General features: G+C 46.4%; 1 pseudogene; it reads right to left on the bottom strand.

The window, feature by feature from the left end:
* LOC149449080 (uncharacterized) overlaps positions 1 to 19,379 on the bottom strand; it is a 57,206-nt pseudogene that overhangs the window by 5,713 nt on the left and 32,114 nt on the right.

Raw genomic sequence — 19,379 nt, 5'->3', positions numbered from 1 at the left:
AACTGGGAGTCTATACTGGAGAACCACTTACGAGGTGTCCACATGGGAGAATTTTGGAGTATATAGAGGAATTGTGGGGTTCATATCTTCTCTTGTTCATAGATTTTATTGGAAAGAGATAATAGTTTTACAAGGAGCTGATAACAATGTGATTGCAGGACTCACCAACAGTAAGTCAGAAGGGGTACAACCCTTAGAGGTAACGTACAGGTTGTAATTTGTACACTACAAATAATATCTTCATACATTAAAGTGGAGTTCCAGTGAAAATAAAAAATAAGTCAGCTGCTACAAAAACTGTAGCTGCTGAGTTTTAAAAGACTGGCACTTGAGGGGCGTGTCCAAGATGGCGACTGGAGCGGCTGCACAATCCTAATCTCCGACGCCGACTTCTGTAATCCGCTGCCATCCGGGCAGCGGAGGAACACAGCAGGACAGCGGAGGCTCCCGGGGGTATCCCCTGCCCCTGAGAGAGGGGCCACATATATTATTTCCGCCATCTGCGACGGCGGACTTCCACGGCCTGGCGCGGCCGCATGTTCCAGGGCTCCAGTGTTGGCCTGCATAATCCGCTGCCATCCAGGCAGCCACGGACCATAGCGGGGTGGCGGAGGCTCTTGGGCACATCTCCTTGCCCTGGGAGAGGGGCTCTGAGCGATATTACCGCCCTTGGTAACGGCGGACGTCCGAGGCCTGGCGCGGCCGCATGACCCGGGGCCTCGGCGGCAGGTGCCTACACCCATCCGAGCTGCAGAGGATTACTGAGGGCATTTTCTGCGCCCTCTGTGTCTGTGGGGGTGGCGCAGCTCAATATTTGCGTTCTCGTGGCACTGGACGTTCGTGGCCTGCTTCATCTATCACGGACCCCCTCTCATCCGGGTCACAGTGAGTACAGGGGGCTAAAGGGCTGACTGCCAATTGTCATCGGGTCCCCCCCCAGAGTTTCAGGGAACGGGGCTTCTATCTGCTGCCCCAAACACTACCTTCCTCTGTTATCACGGCCCCTGCTGGGCCCAGAGGCCTACTGAGGCCTATATAGTACTCCGGAGGGGTGTCGGGGCTCCCTGGATCCGCCCTGGAGGACCCGGAGCTCATCATTGGGGGACCTCTGTTCCACGCGTGCCCCTCATCCAACCCGGGCCCTGAGGTGGGAGCTGAAGCCATCATCCTGCTTCTGCAAGTCATTAATGCTATACCACGGCCTATGCCTTCTCCATGCCCTTACGGTTCGCTAAACGTTTTTACAATATAAAGTTTCTGCGGATAACCTTGTTAGCATCTATGTAACTACAATCCTAAACCTGTTTTGGGCGCTATAGCCCCCCTGGGGTTATTATCTCTTTAGGCTATCCAATTTTCAGTTGAACACCCCCAGGAGACTCCCTGTATGCCGTCCACCAAGAAAAAAAGGGGACAAGCTCAAAAGTCCCTCACGACATACCTACTTAAGACACACAAGATTTGCAGCATGTCTTCAGATAATACAGAACGAGCATCTCTGTCCGATCCCACGCAGGATACCACAGCTCCTTCATCGGCTCTGATTAATGCAGATACACAGCAACTCACAAAGGGGGACTTGTAATCTTGCCTGGAAATTATGTACACCAAGCTGGCCACTAAGTTCCAATCAGAATTACATAAAAGCACAAATGTTCTCTCTCAGGAAATCGCCGCATTGGGCTCCAGGACCGACCGCTTGGAAACCAAACACGATGAGCTCAGCCTAGCCTATGGTGAACTTTCCAGAGATCATGATCATTTACAAATGGCCTTTTCACAACTGCAGGCGCAGGTTGAGGACCTAGATAATCTAATATAATAACCTGCGGGTCAGGGGAATACCGGAGTCTATGTTGGATCTCTCGCAAACCATTACCAAGGTTTTCAAGTCACTCCTCCCAGATCGTGACCCTGGGTCCTTTGCTTGTGATCGCATCCATAGAGCCCTGCGTTCTAAACCTCCTATTGATAAACCACCTAGGGACATTGTTCTGTGTATGAAAGATTTTCTGACCAAAGAGGATATTCTTAGAGCAGCTCGAAATACCCCAACGTTCTCCTTCGATGGCTCGGTTTTGCAAATCTTTCCAGATGTTTCTCCGGCTACGTTGGAGAAATGCAGAAAAATGAAGGAAGTTACAACTGCCCTTTTCTCTGCCCGTATTCGTTACAAGTGGGGCTTCCCTTTTAAGCTGATAGTTCCACATAATGGGAGCACATATATAGCCACCTCCCTTCCTGAAGGCAGAGAAATCTTGGCCAAGCTGGGACTGGCGGATGCCCCATCACCTCACCGCCCATCCTCCACTCCTCGTGTCTCCCCTATTTGGCACACTCCATCCCCACGGAGGGATAGAAGAAGAGTCCGACAAGAACCGGGTTGACAGGACCTTGCTCACTTGTCTATTACTCATTATTTTGACAACCCTCAATCCTGATCCACAATTTACTATGACTGAGACAAACACCGGGATATAGGGACTTTGCCCATTTGTACCTTTTTATACCTTAAGGATGTGCAATTTTGTGGTCACTGTTGTGCAGTTTCAGTGTTTCTGAGACCTATGTATGCTTTCTCATTGATAACTGGATGTGTTGAAACTTCACAAGGGTCTTTGGACCCTCTTAATATCGCCCATTAACTCATGGTTTCATAACCCCTAAACACGTTCCCCCACCTTGCCGCCTGACATGGCCGGAGGTGTCACTGCCAGATTGTGGGGTGGCAGCTCCATTTTCCATGTTTTGCGAAGGCAGGGTTATGGGCCCATTTGGCCCATTGAAGTTTGAAATCTATGTTTTTTCAGGTATGGCATACTGCCTGCCTGATCCATGTTTTTCAGTTACCGTTATAATTATAGGAGCTATTAAAGCTTCATCTTTATCATTCTTTCACCTTTCTCTTTTCAAAACTTTCGTACATGATGTTGGATTCTTGCCTGCTTGTGGACGTCATGACCCCTGTATTGGGATCTGGATGTCCCCTATGCTGGTACTATTGCCTGTCAATCTGTCTGATGTAGACTCACGGGTCCTTGTGTCTAGCCGAATAATTCTGGGTGATGTTTTTGCAATGTGTATTTTTACGCTGATAACCACAACTTTTGTATGCTATGGCGATTCATTGTATTTTGCATAATGTCCACGGTTTCAACTCACCAAATAAGCGCAAAACAGCCTTTCTTCAATATAAGCGATTAGGGGCTAAAATGATTTTATTACAGGAAACACATTTTGCAGCTGCAAAACACCCGACATATTTTCATAAATCCTATAGGCAGGGGTATTATACTTTACATTCCTCCAAGAGCAGAGGAGTGGCTATCTTTTTACATAATTCATTCCCCTTTGAGGTCCAACATGTATATCGTGATCCGGACAGTAGGTTTATCATTCTTAAAGGCACCCTTTCAGGTCGAGAACTTACTATTGCAAATATCTATGCACCGAATTTGGCACAAGCGTCTTTTTTTTCAAACTTTTTTGACGTTCTAGATAGGTTCTTGTCCCCCCATCTATTGGTGGGTGGAGATTTTAACCTGGTAGCAAACCCTCTTTTGGACCGGAGCTCCTCCTTGCAATCTTCCCAGGCTTTCCCAAAATCCCTTACTAAAAAACTAGATGCCCTCCAGTTGGTGGACACCTGGAGAGCGCATAATGCAGGAGCTAGGGATTATTCATTTTATTCTCACCCACATGACTCTTACGCCAGATTAGACTATATCTATTGCACCCCTATTCTATTAGCGAATTCTAGGTCAGCTTGCATTCACCTGAGCCCCTGGTCGGATCACGATATTATGGCTTTATCTATCACGTTTATAGGATTGGCGCCTACCCCCTTCTCTTGGAGACTTAATGACTCTATGCTTACTGATATTGACTCTCGCCATGAGGTGGTTACTTCTCTCCGGGAATACTTTCAGTCTAACTCTACGCCTGATATATCTTCAGCCACACTATGGGTAGCCCATAAGGCAGTCCTACGTGGCCGCCTTATCTCCATGGCCTCCACCAGGAATAGAAAACGATGGCAACAAATACTACTTCTTACCCGAGAAATGGAAGCACATTATAGACGTCATGTTGCTAGTCCATCTCTCCTTAATAAACAGTTGCTGTCTCAAAAGCGTTTAGAATTGAATACCCTACTTTCCCAAAAGACTGAAAAAGCTCTCCGCTGGTCGAAGGCCTCGTACTTGTTACATAGTAACTCAGCATCCACCATGTTTGCAAGGAAATTGAACCACTCTCTGCGCCCCCCACACGTCTATAAGTTGTGCACTGCCTCGGGCACTACTTCGTCTCTACCTCAGGAAGTTTTGGGTATTTTTGAAAACTTTTATGCTGGTCTTCTAGCTTCTCCCCAGTCGGACTCTGTTTCTTCATCTGACTCATGGCTGGACTCTATACCCCTCCCTGCCCTTACACCTTCTCAGCTTGCCTCTCTTAACGCCCCCTGTACAATAGAGGAAATTACTCGTGCAATTAGCGCGCTAAAAAGATCTACTGCACCGGGCCCTGACGGATTTACCGCTAGCTATTCTAAACATTTTGCCTCTACGTTGGCTCCCTATTTGATAACATTATTTAATGATGTTTTGCAGGGGGGTAAGTTTCCTGAGGAGATGCTGTTGGCCAATATGTCTTTAATACCCAAACCACAGAAAGATCACTGTTTACCACAAAGTTATAGACCAATCTCAGTAATGAATAATGATCTGAAAATATTTAGCCGCATTTTGGCGGACAGGTTGGCCCCTATTATCTCCTCTTTGGTCTCCCCAGACCAATCGGGTTTCATTCCTGACAGATTTATTACTGATAACATTCGCCTCACTTTAAATGTTATTCAAGATGCCAATCTTCATTCTAAAGAGGTTCTGTTGATGAGTCTAGACATAAACAAGGCCTTTGATAGTGTGCTTTGGCCTTATTTGTTCTCCTTGCTATGGAAAATGGGCTTCAGTGATGGGTTTTTGGCTGGTGTGCATGCCCTATACGATTCCCCTAAAACGAGAATCAGGCTCCCTGGCTGTAACTCTGACTTTTTTACGTTGGGTAGAGGCACCCGTCAGGGTTGTCCTCTTTCACCCCTCTTGTTTGCGCTGGTGTTGGAACCCTTGGCAGTGGCGATTAAATCACATCCAGATATTTCTGGCTATCCATTATTAATTTCACATTTCAAAATAAGCATGTATGCTGATGACGTTATGCTTTTTCTTACTAAACCATTAACCTCATTGCCTAATTTATGTGCCTTGTTGAACGATTTTGCTGTGGCGTCAGGTCTCACTGTTAATTTCACCAAATCGGTGATTATGCCTGTTAATGTTCCTGATTCCCTAAGTGCATCTCTCCGTAGTTCTTTTCTGTTTCGTTGGGCCACGGATCGTATATCCTATTTGGGGGTTAATCTCACTCCCAGATACTCGGATATGTTTGCTGCTAATTATCCACCGTGTTTATCACGTCTCTCTACTCTACTGAAGATCTGGCATGGTTACCCTATTTCCTTTCTGGGTAGAGTCACGGCTGTTAAAATGAATATTTTGCCTAAATTACTTTATCTTTTCAGAGCACTTCCAGTCCTGGTCTCGAAAACGTTTTTAGACCGCTTTCAGCGGACTATTAACAATTTTATTTGGGGTAATAAGCGTCCACGCTTTGCTTCATCCATTTTGTACCGCTCACAACGCACTGGAGGTCTCGGTCTTCCTAATTTTTGGATATATATTACCTCTCGGCCCGTTTTGCGCAACTATCACAATGGGCGACTATTAATTCCCAGACCCCATGGATCAAATTTGAATCTCAGTCTATACGCTCATTCTACTTACAGGGTATTCTTTGGTCCAAGGCCTCTCCCCGATCGCTAACCTTCCATAACTCCATAGTGACCCATTCACTGACGCTTTGGTCCAAGTATAAAATTAAATTGAATCTAGTCTCTCTTATTCCCCCAGGGGTTTCATTTGTTGGTGATCCTACTTTTGTTGCAGCTTTTTCCTCCCCTCAAACGTTTCGTTGGTGGTATGATTGTTCCCTTATCAGATTATCTGATTTCCAGAGAGGAGGATCATACATTACTTTTGATATGCTTCGCGAGTTTTTCGATATCCCTCTTCGCGAGTACCATCGCTACCGACAGATTAGACACTTTTTTCATTCACATTTTGGCCTTATACCATCCTCCCCGATTTCCTTTTTCGAACGTATCAGCCGTGACTCTCCCAGGAGTAGGGGTCTTATTTCTGACCTTTATCATCAATCTTTGACTTGTCTTTTTCATACACCCCCTTTATACAGACAAAAATGGGAAGAGGATAATGGCGTTACCTTTTTGGATGAGGATTGGGATTCCATGATGGATAACATATGTAAGTGCTCTAGATCCCTTTCTGTTCGTGAGACGGCCCTTAAGGTTTTGACCAGATGGTATTATACACCATCAAGACTACATGTACTATTCCCACAAACGTCCCCCTTCTGTTTTAAGGGCTGTGACCTTACGGGAACTTTGGCTCATATATTCTGGGATTGCCCAATAGTATCTGTGATTTGGTGCAGGATATCTGAGGTGGCTACCTCATTGGCGGGTACCCAGGTACAACTGTCTATGCAGACCTGCTTACTGGGGGCTCATATTCCGGGGGTCTCTGAGGCCACAATGAGATTGATACATACCATTTGTATTGCCACTTTATGGTCTATTGCCTTGCATTGGAAGTCCAATGCTGTACCCTTGACCTCCGTTTTACACAGAATTGATACTGTAATGCTCATGGAACGCATTCATTATACCCTACTGGATAAGATGCACTTGTTTGATAAGAAGTGGGAGTCGTGGAAGGATTGTAGACATTTATTGCATGATTAATAATATTCCTAGAGAGAGTTGAATGGTGTATATTGTTGACAGATGTATCATTTAATCTACCTCATCATTTACACATTTCATGTTCCTGCAATCTTTAATTTTTTTTTTTTTTTTCCTTTTTCTCTCTCTTCTTCTTTTCTTTTTCTGCATTAATATCCTTTTCTGTATTGTACTATTCAAAAGTGCCTTGATATTGCTGTAAATTATATATGAAAATGTGCTGTTGTTTTACAGTCTACCTTCATATAATAAAATCATTTGTAAACAAAAAAAAGACGGGCACTTACCTGTCCCTCGATCTCGTGGTGTCCTCCCCGCAGCCCATTTCACCGGCCAGCCTGTGTTTCCAGTGCCGGCATCTTCAGTGTGGGCACCCAGCTGTGACAGCTTGCAGCTTCACATCTGGGTGCCCACTGAGCATGTGCAAGTATCTCTGTGCTTTGTGAATGGTCCCGTAGTCTTCTAGGACCTTTCATGTGTCCCAGAACACTACAGGGAGGGAGGGGGGAGGACAACTTCTGCTTCTGATCACCTAGGTGATTGCAGCAGAAGTGGGAGCGGGTACTTGTCAATTTCGGTTATCCCCCCAAAAAGGTGCCAGTGGGGTCCTTAACCACTAGCCTACCAGGCACTTATACCCCCTTCCTTAGCAGGCCAATTTTCAGCTTTCAGCATTGTCGCAGTTTAAATGACAATTGCGCGGTCATGCAACATTGTACTCATATGAAATTTTTATAATTTTTTTCACACAAATAGAGCTTTCTTTTGGTGGTATTTACTCCCCGCTGGGTGTTTTATTTTTTGCGCTATCAACAAAAAAAGAGCAAAAAACGTGAAAAAAAGTTTCTTTGTTTCTATTATAAAATTTTGCAAACAGGTAATTTTTCTCCTTCACTGATGAGCGTTGATGAGGCTGAACTGATAGGCAGCACTGATAGGGAGCACTAATGAGACAGCACTGATAGGTGACACTGATGAGCTGGCACTGACTGGCGGCACTGGTGGGCTCTGACTGGTAGCACTGCTGGGCAAATGTGGGTGGCACTGCTGGGCACTTGTGAGCAGAACTGGTGGGTGGCGCTGCTGGGCACCTGATGATTGGTGCCAATCCCTCCTCTGACAACTGCCCGCAGTACTTTCCTCATGCTCTGACAGCTTGACGAAAGTGCAGTCAAGAACCGGCAATTGCATTTCCCGGTGACCAGCGTGTCATAGGACACGGCAATCACGGAGATCGCCGGGGGCATGCAGGAGAGCTCGTTCTGGGAGGACGTCATATGACGGCCTCTCAGAACTGGCCGGCTGCGGTGCAGCCATCATTTGGCTACCTGCGGTCATCAACTAGTTAAAGCAGGACTTCCCCTTTTGGGTGGAGCTCTACTTTAACTTAAGCAAGAGATAACAGTGCTATAGTATCAAGGGAGGAGTGAATGTAGGGACTGAAACATGTTATATACTCTATAGTATCATTCCTGGTACTCTCACAGTGGGAGTATAGATTTAGTGCTTCTACCTGTATGCAGATACCAGTGGCAGACGAGTGGGTGACCTGTCCGCCTCACTGAAAATTCAAACTGATAGTGTAGGTTCCCCCAATTGCGAAAACCCCATAAAGGGATAAAGCAAGAGTAGTGAAGAAAGAGGTACAGATAAGGGGGGAGGAGAGGAGGTCCCCAGGGGGGGAGGGTGTGTGCCTGTATAGAGTAGCAACTGAGTAGTGGGTTACCTAATGGACTCAGGACTACAAAGAGAGTAAGGTTTCATCAGAGTTTGAGGGTAGGAAATGGTCAACCCATGGTTGCCATAGTTGTTCATTTTTATGCACTCTGTCTAATAGGACGGCTTCTACTTTGACATGTATCGTGGCTCGAGTGACACTATTCTTAGTTTCAGTGGTATTGAGGTGGGGGGATTTCCAGGCCTTCGCTATGGTTTGCTAAGCCGTGGTGGTGACCTACAGGAGTAGCTTGAATTGCCAGTGTGTCACTTCTTGGGCCTTATGCACGTAAAGGAATGGACGCTGGTCAACCGACCAAGTCCAGTGTTGAGGAATGGCCTCAGCTGCCATTCTAGCCATGCCCTCTGATGCATTTCACCCCGCCCACTTGGGCTTGGTCACACTGCATCCATCCCCTTACTTGTATTGGCTGACACTGGAATTGCTCTGACTCATGCTCCCCTCTTCTCACTTGCCGGTGGGGTGATCCCTTTCCTTCCATCCATAGTTTGGAGACACACCATAAGGTATACTTCTTGGGGCTTGTTATTAAATGAGGCAGTGGCCGGATGGATATATATACTGTAACTTCTTCATAAAGAACTACAGGCATATGGAATATTTTGCACCAATACGTTTGAACAACTGGGCAGGTCCACCACATGTGGATACCTGCTTCAGAGCAGCCACATAAACAAGTCAGGGATTAGGGATGGATTTAGCGATCCGGGCAGGGACCAGGTACCAGTGCATGAGAGTGCTGTGGTTAGTCTCCATAGCAACTATATTTTGGGAGGAGGATTTTGCAGCAGACCATATGTCTGCCCAATCGCTTCCAAATGAAGATTTAAATCCCATTCCCACTTGGATGTATATGGTATAGAAGTGTAAAGTGGTGGAGCTGGTAACTGTGCATATAAGGTGGAAATCAAAAGTCTGGCATGGGGGGGGGTCACATTTACATATGTGTCCAAACCTAGTCATGTCTAGGACAGAGGTGTTCATGTGTAAGTGGGAGCAATACAAGTGTTTGATCTGAAGATATCTAAACATTTCAGATGTAGAGATTTTGTTGGAGTCACATAGGGTTTGGAAGGGTATAAAGGAGTCTGGTGTTGAATTAGACTAGCTCTAGGACAAGCATGAAAAGAAGATGGAGGCATCCATGCCGGATAAAAGCCTGGATTGAGGAGGTATGCCATGAGTGGGTTATGGGGTGACTGTAAGGTGTATCAGAACTTTAGACTGTCCCAGATAGATGGGTAGTGTTGAGTAATTGGGTGTTGGAGTGAGCGACGGTCTCTTGGGTGTAGCCATAGTAAATTGGCAACTCATGAGGGGTTACAATCTACTGACTCTATAGTGACCCATAGGAGGGGCCCACTTTTACCGCGTGATATTTAGGGAGTTGAGCAAGATGTCCAGTTTGGAAATATTTTGCAAAGTTTGGAAGCCCCAGACCACTCTAAGTTTCAGTAAGGTATGGATGGACTGGGGTAGATGCAGTTTAACAGTGCCCCATACATAAGTGGTGGCATGACACTGTAATATGCAGAGGAAACAGGAAGGTATATTGTGACGGAGGGTAGGCAGGACAGAACACGCAAGGTGGATGGCAAACACACAAATCTTTATTAATACAAATGGCAGTCACTCAATGGGGGATTGCAAGGGGGGTGGCAGTGCCCAGTATGGGAAATAGCAATGAAGGGGCCCAAAATAATTGTAGTCCAGCCCCAGGGGCAAAGTTAATGTCTCTACAGCAGTTTGTAATCCAAACAAGGAAGTGGAGAGTGTAGCAAACTTGCTCATCAGAGTTGGACACGGAGTTCCCCTTTTTCTATTCCTCAGCCCTCATTCCCTACTCCCTCCCTTCCCGAGAGGCAAACGTGATCTCCTGACAGATGGTGTGGGTCAACCAGGTTAGGCTGTAGACTTTTTGGGATTCACAACCAGGTCCGAAATCACTGCAAATTGGTCCAGGCATTGGAGAAGGTTGGGTGCTGAGATCAAAGGAGAAGACATGAAGAGGAGATTGTCATCAGCGAAAAAGCATAACTTATGATGATGACTGTCGCAAAAGCGCGCATCAGAGATGGACGTGGGTCAGCCATTTAGGTTTCAACCTTCATCTTGGCGAAGGGACTAACCATCCTAAAATATATTTTCCTGCATCCTCCCCCCTTTCCTCTCTGTTCAGCCACAGCGACATCTGGTTGTGGGTCACTGGCAGGCTAGAGCAGCAGGGGTCCCAGAGCTACAAAGCCCCCCAAGAGAGCCAGAGTCTCTCTGCCAGAGAACCTTTGTAATTTCTCACCTCGTAACTGAGATAAGGCAGCTTTTCCCAGGAATTGAAAGAAATTGTAACCTCATAAAACCAGCTCAGTGTAGGTGGCAGGATCAGATAACTTCTGGTAAAATCAGTTTTTCCCCTATGCTTCATATCTTGAAATATGGAAGACTTACATAAAAACTGGGCACCTCATCAGATAGCCAATGCACAGACTAACATTTTGATTGGTCACTCGTCCACCTCAGATCATCAGGGGAGCCAAAACATAGAACTCGTACACCGTGTAACATACAATTTCATAATTCATATCTACATGATCCTTAGACTTATCTGCATAATAAAACACCCGCGGAGAGATTGTCGCTTGTGCAGCTGGGAAGTTATAGGCCAGAAAATGAATTATGAAAGATGCTGGTTCTAATTTTGGGCTCCTCCTGCCAGTCCCTCCCTAAACAGAGTATTGGTCAGTTACTCAGAGCCACCCCCCTGCTGGGGGACTTTAAAAAACAGGCTAGCAGGCCTAAAAAAAAGTTAAAAGACATCTCCCAATTCTTAACATCAATATACCACCCGGGGAGACCTTTTGCTCTGAAACATGGTCTGCTTCCATTCAAGGCTTAAATGACAAGTAACTTAACCCTTTAACTTCTCCCTGTTATCTCTTTGCTGTGCTGTTATATATATATATATATATATATATATATATATATATATCTTAGTTACATCTTTTCTGTAAATATTATTATTGCACGTTTGAACCTTTTAGTAATAAATCTGTCTTCTGAACGTGTTGAACTGTTCCTATAGCTCTTAATTGCAATTCACGAATCCCTGCCTTTGAAGAGATGCGACTGTTTGTTTTAACCTCTGTATAACCGGTCTGCAGACCGTTTTATACAGACAATTATTTCAATCATTATAGTGTATTAGCTGAACCCCGAGTTTCCTCTTTCTCTGATAAAAAGGAGGTGGTGGCAATGAATGGTTAATTGAGTGATTAACCTGACCCAGTAACAAGCGCTATGAGGCTGCAGGCACAGATTGTAGTCCATTAGCTGGAAAATCGTTGTGCAGGGTGTAGATGGGTGTGGCAGTGTTATGCACGTCACATAGTGGTTTTAGATCGGCCAATCCTTCGGTCATGAGTTTGGTGAGAAGGTCTGGGGTGTGACGCCGCGATCATGACATATTGGACGTCGCGGTCGTGCGATCGTCGCATGTTGAGGGTGGCGATCATGCGATCCTTGACAATGACCGCCAAGTTCTAATCCTTTAATATTTGTGTTAGTTCTTATCAGCTGTGCTAAAGGTTAATTCGCTAGAAAAGGAGGGGGGCAAGGGGCAGCCTTGCCTCATTCCCCTTGTGTGGAAGAAAAGGTCTGACTTGTAACCCACGTACCTTAAGTAAGCCCTTGGGGAGGTGTAAAGGGGTGATATCCATTGGAGTCAAAGGCTTTTTTTATGTCTAAGGAAAGAAAACAGCCGGGAATGCGGCGTATGCAAGCTGCATGTTCTAGCAAAATCACTCTGTGGTCTCGGCTTGGCAGAGGGCGGTTTAAAACCCATCTGATCCTTGTGTATCAAGGTGCCTATGATAGAGTTCAGCCATGCAGATAGGATTTTTCTAGGATTTTAACATGTAAAGTTAAGAAGGGAGATTGGTGTGTAATGAAGCCATGTGGTGTGATCTGATTGGGGTTCAGGTAGCATAGAAATGACTGCTGTTAGGGAGTCTGAGCAGAAAGAATAACCTTTGAGTAAGGCATTAAATGCATTAACCAATAAAGGTGGAAGGAGGTTAGTAAATATTTGGAATATAGGGCTGTAAGCTGTCTGGGCCAGGCCGCTTATTAGACTTTAGGGACTTGATGGAGTTCGGGACCTCAAGTTCTGTAATAGGTGTTTCCAGGGAAGAACATTGAGAAGCTGAGAGTGTTGGTAGAGATAGGCTTGAGAAAAGTTCAGTGGCCTGCGATTCATCATAGGAGCCGGTCTCAGAGTATAATTCTGCTAGATGTTTGTGGAAGACCTGTAATATTTTATTAGGATGGCTGGTGTGTGAAGTTTTTGTAATCTTTAAATGGACAAGTCTGTGTGTGTGGTCTGAGGTTCGCAGTCCCAGGGCTAGAAAAGTGTCAGGTTTGTTTGTGTTCATATAATGTTTATGCCTGGATTGGCGTAGAACTTTCTCATCTGATTCTGTCAAGAAAACATTTATTTCTAGCCTGGTCTTGTCCAGGACAATCTATGAGAAGGTGAGGGGTCTGATTGGAAGGCTTTGTTGGCCTGATGAAATGAGGTTTCTAAGCGATGGATTGCTCGTTGTCCTTTCTTGAGATGTGAGGCTTGGCTGATACAGGCTCCTCTAATTCCAGACTTATGGACTTCCCAAAAGGTCAGGAGAGAGATGTCATCAGTTGTGTTATGTGTCAGGTATTCTTTGATGGCTAGTTCAATGTCCAGTCTGTGGGATGGGTGGGCCATTTAGACTCCATGTACTGCTAGTTTGTTGGGGTACTAAGGAGGAGAGGGTCAAGAGGACAGCTTTGTGACCAGTCCAGGGGTAAGGTATGATGGTTCAGGATAAGAGGGCTGGGGACATACCTCTAGTCAGAAATATATGGTCAAAGATTTATGTGGATATGAGTAGTATGTATAGTGTCTTCTAGCTGGGTTAGCTTCTTGCCATGTGTCTATGAGAGAGCGTTGTTGGAGTTGTTGCTGGAAGGAGGATGTGGATGGATAAGAGGTTATGGGGGATTTGTCTAAAAAGGGATAAACTAGCCAATTGGAATTGCCACATAGTAAAAGTGTACCTAATTTATGGGAATATATTACTTGTAGAAAATGGGAGTTAGGATTGGGATTGGGGCATAGTATGACGCTATAGTGACCTCTGAGTCAAGGAGGTGACCCACTAGAAAATATAATGGCCCTCTGGGTCCCAGATCCCTGCCTTGGGTGTAAAGGGAGTAGAGCAGTGGAGCGCTTTGAGTACACCTGTGTGTTTAGTTGCGGCAGAAGCCATATAAACCTGTGGGTAGGAAGAGCTGAGATACTACCAACAAAGTAACTCAATCAATCAAAGCATAAATGGTCCTTATTGATCTAGTAAATGCCTGTGAGTTCTCCAAAGTTCCCATTTTCTGTCAAATAAATGCATCTTATCCAATAGAATATAATGAATTCTCTCCATGAGCATCACCGCATCAACTCTGCAGAACTGTGGTCAATGGTACTGTGAGGGATTTCCAATGTAGGGCAATAGCCCATAGGGTGGATATACAAATGCTATGGATTAGCCTCATAACCTCAGTCTGAACTCCCGAGATAGGGGCTCCCAGTAGGCAGGACTGCATAGACAGATTCACCGGAGCACCTGCCACTGCAGAGGCAACTTCAGAAATTTTGTGCCACACCAATGAGAGGCTTGGGCAGGCCCAAAATATATGCACTAGAGTACCAGCAAGGCCACAGCCCCAGAAACAAAGGTGGGACGCCCCTGGATACATGGCATGTAGTCTAGATGGGGTATGATACCATCTGGTTATTACTTTGTGGGCCGTCTCACGGACAGAAAGATCTAGAGCTCTTACACACATTATCCACCATGGAATCCCAATCCTCATCAGAAAAAGTGACATCACTATCAGCCTCCCATTTCTGTCTATAAAGAGGGGGTGAGGGAAAGAAAGTAACCAAAAATTGGCGATACAAATCTGAAATAAGACCCCTGCCCCTAGGAGAGTCACGGCTAATACGTTCAAAAAATGAAATCGGAGATGAAGGTGTAAGACCAAAATGTGAATTAAAAAAAAGTCTAATCTGTCGATAATGATAATATTCACGAAGCGGAATATCAAAAAGTATGCGTAGCATCTCAAAAGTGATACAAGATCCTCCTCTCTGAAAGTCAGATAACCTAATAAAGGACCTATGTCAAGGATTTGTCAACGATCACCCTGTCACGTGTCCCCCACACGCCGCACCCACAGCAACTAGCTAACCGAGACGCGTGCGTGCGGCCGCGACAGGGTGGTAAAGAGGGGATAATAAAGGGATTAACACTTAAATATCTAAAACCGTATATAAGATCAGCCGTGATACCTTTTCACAGCCCGCACTACCTCTGGCCACCACCAGATGGAGACTCCACTCCAATCCAGCTGGTCGACCACACACTGGCCGATACGATCTTACATACAACCTGGTGCCCTGATTAGAGTTGAGGACCAGCTTAGTAATCACACCCTTCTAAGGTCCCTTCAGCTATCCTAGCTTGAACCCCGGTGTTGATAACCCTTCCACTGTCCACACACCCCCACACCAGACGCACCACGAAGGTAGCCTGCCACCACCCAACAGTTTATCCGCAGAACGGTCTGTTGAGACACCACACACACACAGATCTCCGTCTGGCCGATCTGTTACCTTTGCAATCTGCGTGCAATCTGCCCACTCACAGTGCAGTTGCATACAGATTGGCAATGAGCTTAACCGAGCGTTTTAAAGGCACTAAAATACAATACAATCTAGTCTCTCCGATCTAGTCTCTCCGGAGATATGAGCCCGAGCTTAAATACACAGAAGTTCACTAATTAATTTTAAGATTTAATTTCCCAAAAGTGGGCGGGGCATAAAATATGTACAAAATATAACAAGTTACAGAAAATACAAAAGATATAAGAAGACACACAAATGACTAATTACTATAAAATAAAAAGGGAATAAAAAGACAAAATAACACTTTACCCTGCGGCTGGAGCAAGCCAGAAACTTAGCAATCCATTGGTCGATCGAACCAGCTCCGTACGGATCACAAATGTCCAAATGTCCGTGTAACCAATTTATTGGGATTAGGACATGGGCGGGACATTAGTCTTTGGCCAATTGACCCTGGGGGAGGTGGTCCTGACCTGCCCACAAGAGGTACTGTGTAAGGACCTGCCCAAGTTCAATTGGGCCAAGACTGCCATGAACACCAAGTCGGGGATTGGATTTCTGACACCAGCGCGTCAGCCCGATCGCAACAGTACCAAACACCATCAGACTGTCGCACCCCCGCATCATCTAATCATTCCATGCATTTTCCTGGCTTTCTCCCCAAGCCACAAATATGATTTTCATATGCAAATGAAGCGTACAGAATGGCCTACAAGAAGGGAGTATGTTCACCTCTCTGCAACTAATATTTTAGCTTTTATGAGAGATGAAACATCCTTCTATGATGTACTTAAAGAGCTTTCCACATAAGGCAGACAGTCTGTCTGCTGTCCTTCACTCCAAACCTGTTTTCCCAGAAAGTGATAACCTGATTGACACACAAAAGGTGTCACCTCCAGGAACCTGGCTTTTGACTAATTTATGCTAATTAATCTGGATGGTTCTTATTCCTTCTGATGATGTACGTGTGATACGAAACGCGCGTCAAGGAGGAGCCCTTGCTAGCCGTGACGTCAAGCCGCCGGATCAAGGAGGTCCGGCGGCCACTCTTCTATACCAGCTGGTTAGTGTGTCCTTCATGATATCCTTAGTGCACAAGGATTGATTTTATTTTCATACTCATGTTAAGTGTTTTGCTCTAATATTCAATAAATCCGTTTTAAATTTGATTTAAATACTACACTATGGGTATTCCTTTTTGCTCCACATCGAGCATTTGATCCCTCAGGACCACCAGGTGACTATCCTAAGGCCCAGAGTAACGTTCAGCCTATCCTGTTTGGAGCCTGGTCTACCATAAGGAACCCCCAGATGTGTTACCCCTCATCACGGAACTACCTGTTCAGAGCTTCCTTCCATCTACAGCCGGAGTGATCCTTGGTGTATGAGATATAAACGCACAATTTAAATTGTGCTTCCGGTGAGTGCGCAATTTATTCATTTTTTCTGCACAACGCCGGACTATATACATCAGAAGGATCTTATCAAGATACATCTATCTGTGCTGTTTCAATTACTGGACTATATTGTACATTTATATTGTGCGTTCTCATTGTGAAGTAAAGCCGTGTGGAGTACACGTCATTACTTCCCCCCTTTGTTTTCATCTCGTGGGAAGGTCACATATAATATATGTGGCCTACATTAGTTGACATTAAGTAAGGGATATCGCACTACCTCATATACTAGTGCAGTCATATATCATCTAGCACTGCACTATTTGTTTTATACATCTTCACGGGGGACAGATCTTGGGGGGGGGGGAAATGACAAGGGGGGCAGATCTTCACGGGGTACTGATCTTGGGGGGGTAATGACAAGGGGGGCAGATCTTCACGGGGGGACTGATCTTGCTGGGGGGGAATGACAAGGGGGGCACATCTTCATGGGGGACAGATCTTGGGGGGGGGGAAATGACAAGGGGGGCAGATCTTCACGGGGGACTGATCTTGGGGGGGTAATGACAAGGGGGGCAGATCTTCACGGCGGACTGATTTTGCTGGGGGGAATGACAAGGGGGGGCAGATCTTCATGGGGGACTGATCTAGCTGTGGTTATGGACAAGGGGGGCACATCTTCACGTGCCACATTATTGGTATCAGTTGGGGGAGGAATAGTGCCCCATGGTTGGTGTTAGTGGGATAAATAGTGCCCCATCATTAGTATCAGTGACACCAATGATGGGGCACTATTGCTCCCACTTACACCAAAGACACTTAACATGCTGACCCCTGCGCCAGGGTAGGTGCTGCTGGAGGCAGCATACCTGGTTGCAGCAGCACCATCTGCACAGCACACTTACCGGGCGGTCAGCTGTCCTCTTTCATTCACTCTGGCTGCTCCCTCACTCGATGCTGTGGGTCCGTTCGGCTCCGGCTCCTTGCATGTGATTGGCCGCCTGTGTGCCTTTCCTGAGCTACAGTTCTGTTGCCCAATCACCGGTGAGGAGGCGGAGCCGAGCAGCAGCGCGAACATGAAGTGAGGGAGCGGGCGGAGTGAATGAAGGAGCAGCGCTTCCTGGACTGCATCATCGTGGGACTGGGACACGGAACCAGGTAAGACACAGCAGACCCCTTCCCGCTCCGGTACACAGTGTCCTTTCCATTGGATGGGGTGGCGGCAGCACCGAGCCAACCCCCTAAAAAGTTCCACCCTAGGTAAATGCCTTGTTTGCCTCGCAACAAATTCGCCCCTGGGTACAGTGACATGGTAGGGGGAGAGTTCAAATTTGAGTGGGGCAATGATATGGGGGTTGGCAGTGATATGGGGGGGCATTACATATGAGGCACATTGACATGTGGTGGCAGTGACATGGTGGGGCTTGACATGGGGAGGACAGTGACATATGGTGTTGCCTGACATGGGGAGGACAGTGAAATGTGAGGGGGCAGTGACATGGGGAGGACAGTGACATGTGAGGGGGCAGTGACATGGTAGGTCCTGACATGGTGAGGAAAGTGACATATGGGCGGACAGTGACATGGTGGGTCCTGACATGGGGAGGACAGTGACATTGGGGGGTCAGTGACATGGGGAGGACAGTGACATTGGGGGGTCCTGACATGGGGAGGACAGTGACATGTGAGGGGGCAGTGACATGGTAGGTCCTGACATGGGGAGGAAAGTGATATATGGGCGGACAGTGACATGATGGGTCCTGACATGGGGAGGACAGTGACATTGGGGGGTCAGTGACATGGGGAGGACAATTACAATGACATGGGGAGGACAGTGACATTGGGGGGTCAGTGACATGGGGAGGACAATTACAATGACATGGGGAGGACAGTGACATTGGGGGGTCAGTGACATGGGGAGGACAGTGACATTGGGGGGTCAGTGACATGGGGAGGACAATTACAATGACATGGGGAGGACAGTGACATTGGGGGGTCAGTGACATGGGGAGGACAATTACAATGACATGGGGAGGACAGTGACATTGGGGGGTCAGTGACATGGGGAGGACAATTACAATGACATGGGGAGGACAGTGACATTGGGGGGTCAGTGACATGGGGAGGACAATTACAATGACATGGGGAGGACAGTGACATTGGGGGGTCAGTGACATGGGGAGGACAATTACAATGACATGGGGAGGACAGTGACATTGGGGGGTCAGTGACATGGGGAGGACAATTACAATGACATGGGGAGGACAGTGACATGGGGAGGACAGTGACATTGGGGGGTCAGTGACATGGGGAGGACAATTACAATGACATGGGGAGGACAGTGACATTGGGGGGGTCAGTGACATGGGGAGGACAGTGACATTGGGGGGTCAGTGACATGGGGAGGACAATTACAATGACATGGGGAGGACAGTGTGGTTGAGTTGTAGTCTGGATGTCGGTCAGTCTGTGTTGTCAGTTGCTTGTGCCCATGTTTTATGATCAGTTGTGGAGTGTTGCTCGTGTTTGCTAGGAGTCTGTGTTTTTGTTTGGGGTGCAGGAAATGTTTCATTTTGTCCTGTAATCAGGTTGAGGTGACGTGTGTCAGGTTGTCAGTCTGTTGTTTCTGTTCTGTTGGATTGGGAT

The sequence above is a fragment of the Staurois parvus genome, unplaced genomic scaffold (genome assembly GCF_062004578.1).
Source record: "Staurois parvus isolate SC_StPar_1 unplaced genomic scaffold, SC_StPar_1.0 ptg000637l, whole genome shotgun sequence".
In the NCBI taxonomy this organism is placed as follows: Eukaryota; Metazoa; Chordata; class Amphibia; order Anura; family Ranidae; genus Staurois; species Staurois parvus.
This window is presented reverse-complemented; position numbering and strand designations above follow the sequence as displayed.